Below are 12,139 nucleotides of genomic sequence, written 5' to 3'. Positions count from 1 at the left end.
CGCCCCGCCCCTCCGAGAACCGCCAAGTTGGTTCCAGCCCCTGCCGGCAGCCCTCGGTTTCCTAGGTAGGTGTTGGGATCCGCCACGCGCGTGGGGGCCGTCGGAAGCCCACCCCTGCGGTGATCAGGTTTTAGGACCAGTCCAAATCTTAGATATGGGAGAGTCAAAACGTCAACTTTGGGTTGTGTCCTGTCGGAGTCAGTGGGGGAGTACTTTAGCTTCTTATATTCTCAGTGGGCCTGGCACATCCTCTCCCCTCCCCCCCCAAAAGATAGATAAATAAACTTTAAGTTCCTCAGCCCTATCGCCCCAATCCCCACTTCCAAACCAGATTGCCAGGGACAGCACCTGCTAGGTTGAAGTTCTGAGAACGTTGCGTTGGAGAATTCACGCCTGAAAGCCTAGCCCTTGGGAGCTAGAGGCCTGAACTGGGCGGATACGTGCCCATGTGTCCAGTTTCTGTGATTTTAAAATTCTGAATCCTTTAAATCTTAGGAAACAAGCTGGATTTAAAGTGTAACTGCATTTACTAATCATTCCCACTAAAAGTTGCATAGACTTCAACAGTTGTAAATGATTACTTAAAAGAAGGGATATATCTTAATCAGTGAACAGAGTCTCTTCATGGAAAAAAGAAGTATGAAAAATTTTGTTAATGTATTCTTATAAAAGTATTAACAAGTCTGTGTGTATGAGTAGCTTTCCCGGGAGATTTTTGTCATGGCAGGAACAACTTAACCACTTCATTGATAGAAAAGTTAAGATTACTGTGGCAGGAACTGAGATGGACATCATAAAGTCAATTTAGCAAAAGAAATGGACACATGGCAATAACCACAATTTATGTCTTTATGGCACTTTATTCTTTCAAAATATTACTAACAATATTACTTTCAAAATATTACTAACAATATAGTCTCAAGAAGTTAATAATCACATGTTCATATAATAACATACATCAGTCAGCTAAGAAAAAAATCATATTCCCCCTTATATCTAAAATTTTGGTTAAGAGCCTGAAGGAATATTGAAAAAAAAACCAAACAAACCCCACATACATACACATTACATACATTATAAACTTAGTAGCTAAAATGTTGATTTTTTTCTTTTGGCTGAGCAATTAATAGGCAATGGATGAAATCAGCATTTTCCAACACCCCTCTTCCCCACGCACATTGATGATGCACAGGCAGCTCATTTGGACGAATTCCCAAATCTTTTTACCTGGCCGTGTGGTTAGTGATTGGTACTATTAGCAATCAGCTAACTACACTGCCTAGTAACTAGACTCATAGAAAAAATTGCAGTCTCAAGTTGGTACCCCCATACGTTGTTACAGGCAATTCATTGGTTGAGTTGGAGCTCAACTGAGTTGCTAGCTTGGTGAATACTCTACTAGACGATGGCAAATAGACACAGTGAATCATAGCATACAGTATTAACCGTTACATGGGTGGAGGGGCTTCACCTCCAGGGATTTTGCTTTCCTGGTATGAGGCTGTTTCATCTTCCGTGACTCCTAGAGAGAGCTAACAGTTTAACTGTATCTGGAGAAACCGCGGGTTTCCTCGCACTTGCAGCGGGCGCTCGCGGGGCAGGCTGAGCAGGACCCACGCCGACGCCGCGCTTCTCAGGCATCTTCTCTCGAAGGCTGCGGGCTGCCCGAGCCAGCGTCTTCTTCCCGGCCGGGCGGCGGTGATGCTGTGCCTTGTTTTGATGGCAGTGGAGTTAGTGATTGTAACCACCACAGTACAATCAGCTAATGACACTGCCTACAAACCGAGCACCGGGCACCGCGGCTGCAGCTCCCGGACGGTCCGCAGCGCCGACGCGGGGTCGGGGCCCGCCTCGGACCCCATTTCACCGGGGGACGCCCTACCATGGTTGGGCGCGAGCGGCCCCCGAGAACACCCCCGGGCCCAGCGGGACCCCCGCCGGCCTCGCAGCGCACAGCACGCGTGGCGGGGCCAGCGGGCGGCGCTGCCGGGGAGGACTCGCGTCCTCCCAGGCCGGGAGCCGCGCCCCGACCCCGGTGACCCCCGGGAGTGCCGGGCCTCCCCTTCCCGCAGCCTCCCGCTCCTCTCAGGGCCCTCCCGCTCAGGTTCCCCTCGCTTTTCCTTTCCCCTTCGCTTCCTCGGCCCGGGCTCCCACTTCCTTCACGCCAGGCTTCAGTTCCTAGCCCCAAACCCTAGAGCCGGCTCTCTCGACCCCGTGCGCCCCGCAGCTCTGAGCGGCCGAGTGACTGTGGCGGGGGCGACCAACCGTCCTTGGAACCCCGCGGGCCGAGGGGCGGGGCGGGGCGGGCGCGAGACGGGGCAGGGGGTGGGGGAAGGGAAGAGGCTGAGAGAAGGGGCTGTGGGCGGTCCCTGAAGGGCCTCCAAGGGAGACGCCTAGAAGATGGAGGCCCAGGTTCTTGAGATGTTTCTTTTTCTGATCTAGCAGGAGGGACAAAGAGCTCCTCCACTCCCTCATTCCCCAAGAAGCCCCCCAGCCTACCCAGTTTCTGTGACCATTCCGCCCTGGGAAAGCGGCTTCCCAGGTACCTCAAATCATAGGTTTGAATTTTCCAAATGGAGGTGGGCTTGGGTAGCCTCTGACATGTGGGAGGATGCCTTTGAGAGTCTCATCTGCACCTTTGTGCTCTGTTGGGGACTTGGCCTTATACTCTTAGAGGGCCATGCAGTGATGCGAAGCCTGGGCCTTCTAGTCAAATAGTGAGCCAGGCAGCTTGTCAGTTACATCAAATCGTGGTCCTCTTGAGATCAAGGCCATACCGTTCAAGACAGTATATATATAATAAATTACTAAACTAGGGACTGATAGAAATAGAAGGGAGGCCCTCAATGAGAGCTGTAATAGGTCAAAGAAGGTTCCCAGAGGAGGTGAGACTTGAGTAGATCCCTGATGCAAGAGTACATTTGAGTATTCAGGGTTAGGGCTGTGGATGCCAGAAAAACAATATCTTGTGACAGTTGGGCAAAAGGGACAGTTACAGAGGACTTCTGGGAGATAACTTCTGCTAATAACTTTCCTTCCCCTCCTTTGCCTTTAATGAATTAATCAGGAGAGGATAAGCAATGTTCTCTTTATCCTCACCTTGTGAAATTCAGCTGGAAGCAGCCTCCCCTAGAAATATAGTCTTCATGCATCCAGTATAGAGCACTAATTGCTAACACTAAAGGCTTAGTTCTAAATTAGTTTCTGCAAAAGGAAACTTCCCACCTATAGATTGATTCCCTAAAACCAGCAAATGGTCTCATAGATGCCACAAGTAACATGAACAGGGGCAGGTCATCTGGATCATTCAATACAAACTCCAAACTCACACTATTAAAACACCTAAAGAACTGCCCAAAGATGTTTGAATAAGTTATAGCATTTTCTTTGCATACGAAAGACAGCACTTTTTTTCCAAATGCATACTTTGTTATGTACACCCCAAAGTGAAGGGAAAGAAACCAAAATATAAAATATATAGCACAGAAAATGTTAATTATAAAAACTAATTTGTAGAGTTAAATTGTGAAAGACAAGCCATCTACAATAACTGTATTTTGTATTCATCTTACCTTTGTGAGGGGCACAGTGTTTTAGCACACATTACATAAATGACTCACATTCACTTAAATATACATACATGAAACTAGGAGCAAAATAGTCTTAATTCCATCAACAATATGCAGACTTAGAGAAATCTTGGTTAGGAGATAGTTATAAAAACGATTCTCTTCTACCAAATTGTTAGTCACTTTTACCCAATACTATATCGAACACTTCTTCTCAATTGATGTTTTATGATTATTAGTTGCATCTTAAATATCTTACCTGAGCTGGATTGCTGCTGTCCAAGGCAATGGTTGTGTTAGATGCCTTGAAAAGTAGATTTCTACAGACTTTTCTTCAAAAGTAATGAAAAATAAAACTCATATGTAAAAGTCATGAAGATGCATTGCCTACTGAAATAACTTTTTAAAATGAGTTTATTTTCTATGTAGTGCAACTAAAAATTTAAATAACGACAAAAAATGTGTGTGGCCTAGTTCTGTTGAAAAGAAAAAAAAAAAAAAGAATGCTTGTTCTTAGGGTTGCTGTTGATTTGGCCTGCAGTTACTAGAGAAACTCCAAGGATCTCATTCCCTTTATGGTTCATGTCTAGGCATGCCTGGAGACCAGGGAGACCCATGATTTAATCTAAGTAAGAATGCTTGTGGTGTTTTAAATGCCCACACAGAAGATTGCATTTGTTTTAGACAGTACAAAGAAGGCACCTTTCAGGGGAATTGTTTACTGTTTTAATTTCTGGGCTTTTGGTGATTAGGGAGATGGAAAAGGAGCTGTCAGGAGAGACAAGGTTGATGACTAGGAGGAAGCCAAGAAGACTGTAGAAAACAAATACCTTCTGCTTTAGCTTTGGCACATTTATATTGACTTAATTTACCACTTCTAGATACAAGACTAGATTGATGGGAATTGGGAATTAGAAAAGGTGGAGACAGGCCAGGCGTTGTGGCTCACACCTGTAATCCCAGCACTTTGGGAGGCCAAGGCGGGCGAATCACGAGGTCAAGAGATAGAGACCATCCTGGCCAACATGGTGAAACACTGTCTCTACTAAAAATACAAAAATCAGCTGGGCGTGGTGGTGCGTGCCTGTAGTTCCAGCTACTTGGGAGGCTGAGGTGGGAGAATCACTTGAACCCGGGAGGCAGAGGTTGCAGTGAGCCGAGATCGTGCCACTGCACTCCAGCCTGGGTGACAGAGCAAGACTCCATCTCAAAAAAAAAAAAAAAAAAAGAAAGAAAAAAAAGATGGAGACAATGGAGACAACATATCCCTCCCTTCAATACATACAAACTCACCATCTCCCACAGCTTATGATGGAAGAGGAAGAAATGAAGAATTAGACTAATTAGAAATTACTGGATTTTAGCAGCTTCTTTTTAAACCTGTTTTTTTTTTTTTTTTTTTTGAGATGGAGTTTTGCTCTTATTGTCCAAGCTGGAGTGCAGTGGCGCGATCTTGGCTCACTGTAACCTCTGTCTACTAGGTTCAAGCGATTCTTTTGCCTCATACTCCTGAGTAGCTGGGATTACAGGTGCCCACCACCATGCTCGGCTAATTTTTTGTATTTTTAGTAGAGATGGGGTTTCACTATGTTGGCCAAGCTGGTCTCGAACTCCTGACCTCAGTCGATCCACCACCCACCCCCAACCTTGGCCTCTCACAGTGCTAGCATTACAGGAGTGAGCCACTGCACCTGGCCTAAGCCTGTTTTTTTAAATGCATATTTACTCATAGGAAATCTAAAACCACATCTTGGTTTATAGATCAATAAGTGTCAGATTATTAACCTTCTTGATAGTATACCTAGAAACTAGTTTATATGTTGAAGCAAGACTAAATTGAAGTCAATTCAGTGCTTTTGAAGAACTAAAAATCATTGAATCTATTTATGGGAGAAGATTTTCTTTTGAGCTAAAATGAACTGCCAGCAGTTTTTATAATTCCATATTTCTAGTTCCATTTCATTGTACTCTCATTAGTAAGAGTGCACCAGATTCTTAATTAGCTTCTTGTTTATATTTATTGATTAATCAATACTGTTGCTTTCAGTATAAAATGTTAATTTATCTTTCAGGTAAATCATAAGCAGTCTAACAAAATAGTCTTTATAATTAAAGTTGCCGGAGCTCTTAGGTATGGCTTCAGTAGGAGCAAACAGGTTGCATATTTTCCATCTTTAGAGGACAATCTCTAGGTATTTATGTGGGCTAGTTGGTGAGATGGACAATGCGTGTATATATAGATAATTAATATGTTAATTATATTAGTATGTAATATAAATATATCTTAATATTAATATAACTTATAGTAATAGATTAAGAATACATGTTTTTGTTATATATTCTATTTATATTATATATAATTATTTAGTATCAAGATGGTTATATTTGTGCTTAAGGTTAAAAAGTGCTTCAGGAATCCTGATGGCTAATACAAACTTCATTATTGCCAACATTTAGGAAAAAGGATAAGGAAAATTATCAAAGGTTAGGACACAGAGAAGACTATATGGAAAAGATGAGATTGAGCTGAGCCTAGAAGCAAAAAATACTAGAGATGAAGAGAGAATGTTGTGGTAGCAGGAGCAATTTGTGAAGGAAAAACACAAGCAAATTTATGGAGATTGTAATGTATGAGGCCAATTGGAAGAGCAATGAGTGTGTTCCCATTGGGGAAATAAGATTAAAGAGGACTTTAACATTTAAAGTCCTCCATGATCCTACTTACCTGCCTGCTCATACGTTTCTATGAAGTTCACCAAAAAAAAAAAAAAAAAGCCCGGGGAGTTTCAATTTCATTATTCTGCTCGAGGAGCCCCAGATGTATACAATGGGTTGTTTTATAAGGATTCATAAAGTAGCATAGATTAGAAGAGGGAGAGACAGAGGAGACTGAAAGACCACTTAGGAGATTAGTAAATTTCAGCATGAGGTGATGTAGAAAACACGGGATGAAGAGAGAAACTTTGTGAAGGAAACTTTGCATGACTTGGTTGGTAACTGGTTCAAGTGAACAAACAGAATAAGATTAACTTCGAGACTTCGATGACAAGTAGAGGTGTTGAGGGGGAAAATGTAGTCAGAGAATAATTGTGATTTTAGGTGTAGGCATGTTTAGTTTTAGGTCATAGAAGAATATTGTGGTGGAGTTAGATATGTGGAGTTAGAACTCTGGTAGGAGGCCAGAACTGAAAAGAGATTGAAGCTCTTTTATCCTCTTGATAGTTGAAGTCACGAGGAGTTCTCCAAGAAAGGTCTGCTGGCTGATTCTTCATTGACCTACCAGTCCCTGCTATCAAGGACGCCAGAGTAGGTGATGATGGTAATGTATTAACCTCGAATAGAGAATAAAATGAGGAAAACAGAAGGCTCAGGATCAAATCTGAGAGGATCCCTCTCCTCTTTAGGGGCTGGCAGGAGGAAGTAAATCTTGGGAAGGGTTAGCCCACAGGAAGCAGAAGAGAGGACTCTCACAAAAACCAAGCTGTTTTAAAATTCATACGCTTACGAATTCAAGAGAATCTGCTGCATTGGCACCACCACATCACCAAGGTTTGGTCAGTAGAGAATTAGCCATAGGCAGCAGATGATTGGATTGGCTCTACCACATTTTTTTGTCCAGGGCTTTATTCATTGAGTCAATGAAGGATCAATGATCTTCTCTAGGCTAGAACTAAACAGATGAACTTTCCTGGCCTTGTCCCACTACTGATTGGCCTCTGTCATCTCTCTTAAAAAAATAAAAAATAAAAAATAAATAAAGAACAAAAAAACAAAAAACAAAAACCCTCAGGTAGATTTTCAGGTTTATAAAAGTAATTTTAAGGTTTCAATAAGCTAGTTAGTAGTCTGCACAGTTGAAGAAAGTTAATAAACTTTCTCCTTCTTAAGAGCTCTAGGGTGTATTCTGTAACTCTATTAAGCCAAAAGGAGAAAACAGACTGATTATCCTGTTAATTAATTGATTTACAAGAATGAAAATACTTCATGCCATCCTCTTAAACATCACTCTGTGTCTACTTATTCTTGTTTTTATTTCCACTATCCTCATTTGGCACTTAAGCTTTTTTTTTTTTGAAGAGGGAAACTTATATTTAGTTAAAAAATTTACATAATCCTCATTTGTTATCTTTATTTCCTCTATATTCATAGAATATATCTCAAGGATTTCATCATGCTTACATTTTGTAAAGTTCACATTGTCCTTCCTGCTCTTAGCTCCTCTGTAGTTTGTTGAAATCTCAAGCTCAAATTCTACTTCCTGGGTAAAATCTTCCCTAGTACCTTTAGTTCCTCCTGATCCTTTCTCTTCTCTAATCACTTTGACACTTAATATAGTCACTCTAAAATTAGTAAGTTCCATTAATAAGAGAGTATTATTCTATATTCTAATTGTATTTTGAATTCAGCATTTTATTATAATGGTATAGAGTGCTGATACATATACACATATTTATTATATTAGTATAGAGTGTTGTACATAGGAACATTTTCTTACACTCTGAATTATTTTTAGTGAGTTATCTTGGTTTCTTTTTTTAAGGGGTACATATTCTTGTTTGTTAACATGGGTATCACATGCATAATTTTGGGTGTTGGGCTTCTGCTGTACTCATCACCCCAATATTAGGCATTGTATCCAGTAGGTAATTTTTCAACCTTCCCCACCCTGCTTTGGAGTCCCCAGAGTCTATTTTCTCTATTTTCATTTCCACATGTACCATTTCTTTAGCTCCCACTTACAAGTGAGAACATGTAATATTTTATTTTCTACTTCTGGGTTAGTTGACTTTGGGTAATGGCCTCCAGCTCCATCCATGTTGCTGCAAAGGACATGATTTCATTCTTCTTTTATGATTGTGTAGTATTCCATGGTGTATATATACACCATATTTTCTTTATCCAGTCAACAGTTGTTAGACATGTAGGTGGATTCCATGACTTTGCTCTAATTGTAAATGGTGCTGCAATAAACACACAAGTACAAGTATCTTTTTGATATAATGATTTCTTTTCCTTTGGGTAGATACCCAGTAGTGGGATTGCTGGGTCGAATGATAGTTCTATTTTTAGTTATTTGAGATATCTCTATACTGTTTTCCATAGAGGTTGAATTAATTTACATTCCCACCAACAGTATGAGTATTCCCTTTTCTCTTCATACACACCAACATCTGTTGTTTTTTGACTTTTTAATAAAAGCCATTCTGACTGGAGTGAGATGGTATCTCAATGTGGTTTTAATTTGCATTTCTCTGATGATTAGTGATGTTGAGCATTTTTTCATGTTTGTTAGCTGTTTGTATTTCTTCTTTTGAGAAATGTCTGTTCATGTTCTTTGCCCCATTTTCAATTGGTTTATGTTTGTTGAGTTGTTTGAATTTCTTGTAGATTCTGAATACTAATTCTTTGTTGGAGGTATAATTTGTAAATATTTTCTCCCATTTTGTGAGTTGTCTTTTTATCCTATTGATTATTTGTTTTGCCGTGCAGAAACTTTTAGTTTATGTCCTATTTCTCTATCTTCGTTTTTTATTGCAGTTGTGTTTGGAATCTTCATCATAAATTATTTGCCTAAGCCAATGTCCATAAGGAGTTTTCCTAGGTTTTCTTTTAGGATTTTTATAGTTTCAGTTTTTATAGTTTTACATTTAGGTCTTTAATCCATCTATAGTTAATTCTGTATATGTTAAGAGATGGGGAATTAGTTTCAGTCTTCTGCATATGGCTAGCCAGTTTTTCCAGCATCATTTATTGAATAGGGTGTCTATTTCCTATTGTTTATTTTTGTTGACTTTAATTGAAGATCAACTGGTTGTATATATGTAGCTTTATTTCTAGGTTAGAGAACCCCGTACTGTACCATTAATCTCTGGGTTTATTTTTGTACCAGTACCATGCAATTTTAGTTACTATAGCCTTGTAGTATAATTTGAAGTCAGGCAATATAATGCCTCTGACTCTGTTCTTTTTGCTTGGGAGTTCCTTGGCTATTTGGGCTTTTTTTGGTTCCATATGAACTTTAGGATTGTTTTTCCTGATTCTGTGAAAAACAAGGTTGGTAATTTGATAGGGATTGCATTGAATCTGTAGATTGCTTGGGTAATATGGTTATTTTAACCATATTAATTATTCCAATTCATAGCATGGAATGTTTTTCCATTTATTTGTGTCATCTACAATTTCTTTCATCAGTGTTTTGTAGTTCTCCTTGTAGAGATCTTTCACCTCCTTGGTTAAATGTATTCTGAGGTATTTTGCTCTTTTTTGTGGCTATCCTAAGTGGGATTGAATTCTTAATTTGATTCTCAGCTTCAATGTTACTGTTTATAGAAATGCTACTGATTTTCGTACATTGATTTTGTATCCTGAGACTTTACTGAACTTGTTAATCAGGCCAAGGAGTCTTCTAGAGGAATCTTTAGGGTTTTCTAGGTATACAATCATATTGTCAGTGAACGGAGATAATTTGACTTCTGCTTTTCCAATTCAGATGCCTTTTATTTTTTTCTCTTGCCTGATAGCTCTGGCCAGGACTTCCAGTGCTATGTTGAATAAGAGTTATCTTGGTTTCTAACTTGAAATGTTATATATGTATGTATTTTTTGTGGTCTTTCGAACAGTGCCACTTACATTGTGAATGCTCAATAATGCAGATAGAAAATACAAATTAGGAAGAAGCTTGTGGCAGATAAAACACTTGCATAGTATTATTGGTAAAGGAATTTTACTTTGATCAGGCTACACTAAAATTAATTTCTTTTGAGTTCAAATCAACATTGTATGGCTGTAGAATTTTATTAGATAATGTTTTGGGAAATGCAATTTTGTTTCAGCAATTAATGTAACTTCCTTTTATGTGGCTTGACCATAATGGAACTGAGTTTATGTGTGGGTTACAGAATCAGTTCATTGTTTTATAAAATAGTGCTACTTGCTTGCTGTTGTTAAAAAAATACTTTCTGTCAGAAGTGGACTTTTGCTAAAACATCTATACCTTTCCCCTCTTTGGCAATAACATGTATTTGTGAATGGATGGGTGAGCCTAGGGATATAACTTGTAGTTTAGGGAGGGAAGCTAAAGAAATGAAATGGGGTTATGATAAGACTGGTTATTACATCACAAGTCCAGCAAATTTAATATTCAATTCAGATGATATTTTAAAATTACTTTGTCTATTTTTAAACTTTTATAAGCATAAATATTTTCATTTTATAAGTGAAGTTTAGCTAAAACCAAGAAGACAAATGTAGAACCAGATTTTCGAGTTTTACCTTCATCGATGAACTTTGGGGCTTGACTATTCCTTAGCCATCAAGTTGAATTTCCTCATTTTAAAATGAAGAATGCAGTTCTAGAAACTATTACTTGTACAAGGTCATGTCAGTCATATTCATGTTTTATACCATTTGATTCTCTGTTACAGGCATAATAAGAAATAAAATATGTCTGTGTTGCTTCACTGCCTTTCTGTTTTTCATCCTCACTCCAAATGGCCAGAACCTCTTATTTCTTGTTTTCTGTGGTTCTTCACTCAGACATAATCCCCTCACCCAAACAGAACACCATCCTGTTGCTCTACTATGGATAGCTCATTGGACATTTTCAAAAAGATATCCTTGAAAGACAAGGTTTTAAGCAAGGGAACAAATGTCTTATAATGAGAATTTTAGACATGACACAAGGATAGTGGGAGAGTTGTTCAAATTTCAGCAGTAATTTTCTCTTCTACTTAGCTCTGGGATTGGCTTAGGCCAGACCAGATTGGTTTTTCTGCTAAATTCTAACATCTTGTCAGTGGACATTACTACTTGGGTATTTAATTGCCATTGAAAGCTCAGTATACCTCAATCTGAATGAATCACCGTTTGTTTTATACTGACTCTTCCACTGAACTTCATTCTTTCAATGATAACATTAATCTCTTGGTTACTAGTGTTTGAAACTTGGGATAAATTTTGAGTATTTCATTTCCCAAACTTTACATCCAAGTAGTCACTTGTGTATATATTTGGTTTCCCTCTCTAGATAAAAAGCCTCTTGAAAGGAAATTTGAATTTTGTTTTTACCCCCAGGCCCACTAATACTTAGTGTCTGTGAAGTAGGTGGTCAGTAAATAGTCACTAAGTGAGTGTTAATTAAAACAGAAGGTGTAGTTGTCATTAATGTAAAGGAGGTGATTTAAATAAGGTGTTTCAAGTCATAAACAAGTAATGGAAGGAAATCTTGCATGATGTTTACTTTTTATTTGATTGTTCTTTCCTGAAATCTAAGTACATTGTTATTCTACTGTTCTATTCATAACTTTCAAGGCCTGCCTGGGCCTGTTGCAGAAAATAATGCTAGGAGAGGGTTCAAAACCTCATTAATGTACTTCACCAACTCAAAGTGCAAGGGAACAGTTTGTCATCGGGAAGATGAAGTAATGAAAGAATTATAAAAACACCTGGCACCATTCTATTATTGTAAATGCAAACTGACCATTTGAAAAGAAAAACATTTTTCTGTTTGTTAATGCATCTATTGCCTTTAGTTCAGAAGCAAAGTTTCAGCAGTATACAAGGAGTTACCC

The 12,139-nt window shown here is 39.1% G+C and overlaps 1 protein-coding gene across 9 annotated transcripts in view; it reads left to right on the top strand.

The window, feature by feature from the left end:
- Positions 1-2,294: 2,294 nt before the first annotated feature.
- The window catches only part of BTG4 (BTG anti-proliferation factor 4), a 55,420-nt gene continuing 45,575 nt past the window's right edge, over positions 2,295-12,139 (top strand). For 4 of the 9 annotated variants that reach the window (XM_054441393.1, XM_054441397.1, XM_054441395.1 and 1 more), the window contains exons 1-2: positions 2,295-2,542; positions 6,792-6,888. The gene's annotated coding sequence lies outside the window, so the exon portion shown is untranslated. The remainder of the gene's footprint in view (positions 2,543-6,791; positions 6,889-12,139) is intronic. The other 5 variants (XM_054441394.1, XM_054441396.1, XM_063671408.1 and 2 more) reach the window with 3 other exon arrangements.

This window comes from Pongo pygmaeus, chromosome 9, assembly GCF_028885625.2.
Source record: "Pongo pygmaeus isolate AG05252 chromosome 9, NHGRI_mPonPyg2-v2.0_pri, whole genome shotgun sequence".
Classification (NCBI taxonomy): domain Eukaryota; kingdom Metazoa; phylum Chordata; class Mammalia; order Primates; family Hominidae; genus Pongo; species Pongo pygmaeus.
The sequence above is the reverse complement of the archived record's forward strand: the minus strand, read 5'-3'. Positions and strand labels throughout refer to the sequence as shown.